Consider the following 2,281-nt stretch of genomic DNA (forward strand, 5'->3'; position numbering starts at 1 on the left):
CTCCTTTCTTAGGAACACAATGCACAGGACTAACCCATCTACTATCAGCAATAGGATATATAATACCAGCTTCAAGAAGTCGTAATACCTCATTTCTTACCACATCCTTCATCTTGGGAATTAGACGACGTTGAGGTTCAACAACAGGCTTTGCATCATCTTCCATATTAATGGCGTGTTGGCAAATAGAGGGAGAAATCCCCTTCAAGTCATCAAGAGTATAGCCAATAGCTCCTCGGTGTTTCTTCAATATTTGCAATAATCTTTCTTCTTCAAACTCTGTAAGCTTAGAACTAATAATAACAGGATATATTTTCTTATCATCAATATGAGCATATTTAAGATTATCGAGCAAAGGCTTTAAATTAAAAACAGGATCTTCCTTTGGTGGCGGTGTTGTACCCAAGTCTTCCACCGGTAAATCATGCTTGAGAATAGGTTGGCGAAGAAAAATCTCCTCAAGCTCATCTCTTTCTTTCCTAAAAACTTCACTCTCGCTATCCTCCAAATGTTGCTGCAAAGGATTGTTAGGAACAAGAACAATAGATGCACACTTGCTCCATTTTAAAATCATTACTAGGCAAATCAGCTTTATAAGGAGTTTTAGTAAATTTAGAGAAGTTAAACTCATAAGATTCACCAGCAAATTTAGTCAAAATTTTCTCTTTCTTGCAATCTATAATAGCTCCACAAGTATTTAGAAAAGGTCTACCAAAAATGATAGGACAATAATCACTAGCAGCGAGAACCAAGTACCAAAAAGTCAGCGAGGATATTTAATCTTACCACATAGAACTTCCACATCTCGAACAATACCAATTGGTGAAATAGTTTCTCTATTAGCCAGCTGAATAACCACATCAATATCTTCAAGTTCACAAGAATCAATTTCGTGCATAATCTCCGTGTAAAGCTCATAAGGTATAGCACTAACACTTGCACCAATATCACATAAACCATAATAGCAATGATCACCAATTTTAACGAGATAGCATAGGAACACTAGCTTGTTTGGGTTTATTAGGATGTGAAACAATATTAGAAGCATCTTCACGAGAAAATAATATGACCATCCTCAACATTTTCGAGTCACAAGATCTTTAACTATTGCAACAACGAGGTTCAACTTTTATTTGTTCTTCGGGTTCTCTAGGTTTCTTTTCACTTTTATGAACCGCACTATTTATAACAGAGTACTCTTTCATTTTAGCAGGAAAAGGAGTTTTTTCAATATAAGCTTCAGGAATAACACGATCAGCAGTTTCAATTACAACACACTTATTAATAGATGAATCAATTTTATCTTTGTACGGTTCATGATACTTATCAAAATTCTTCTTAGGCAATTCATAATGAGAGGCAAAAGCTTTATAAAGGTTTGCAGCAACTTGAGAATCAAGACCATATGTAGCACTCATATTACGAAATGTATCGGTATCCATAAAAGCTTCAATGCATTTATAATCATAAATTATACCTGATTCTCTATCTTTGTCGTTCTCCCAACCTTCAGTATTTTCTTGGATCCGATCAAGGAGGTCCCTTTTAAACTCTTCCTTGTTGCGTGTAAATGATCCAGAACAAGAGGTATCCAGCAAGGTCTTGTCTTGAAAAGAAATTCTTGCATAGAAATTATCAATAATAATATTACCAGGAAGCTCATGAATGGGGCATTTGAGCATTAAAGACTTCAATCTCCCCCAAGCTTGGGCAATACTCTCTCCATCATGAGGTCAGAAATTATATATGCGGTTCCGATCTTTGTGAATTTCACTTGGAGGATAAAATTTGGAATAGAATAAAGGCACAATGTCCTCCCAATCAAGAGAATCACCATTCTTCGAGCAATTTATACCAATGCGCCGCTTTACCGGACAGCGATATAGAGAATAGTTTCTTCCTAACTTCATTCATAGCAATACCTGCACATTTGAATAACCCGCATAATTCATGCAAAAACAATAAATGATCACCGGGATGGACAGTTCCATCCCCTTCATAGCGGTTATCCATAACATGTTCAATAATTTTCGTAGGTATTTTATATGGTATTACTTCCTCACCTAGCGCCTCATCCACTACCGTTGCGGTAGTAGTAGATTTCCCAAATAGAAATTGAAGAGAAGATCTCTCCATAATGACTTATAGCAAGCAAGCAGAAATAAAATCAGCACAAACAGTAAAGGTTTTCCTTACCAATTCCGCTTACCAATAGCACTTCACTCCCCGGCAACGGCGCCAGAAAATAGTCTTGATGACCCACAAGTATAGGGGGTGTATC

Source organism: Lolium rigidum, chromosome 1 (genome assembly GCF_022539505.1).
Source record: "Lolium rigidum isolate FL_2022 chromosome 1, APGP_CSIRO_Lrig_0.1, whole genome shotgun sequence".
NCBI classification, from domain to species: domain Eukaryota; kingdom Viridiplantae; phylum Streptophyta; class Magnoliopsida; order Poales; family Poaceae; genus Lolium; species Lolium rigidum.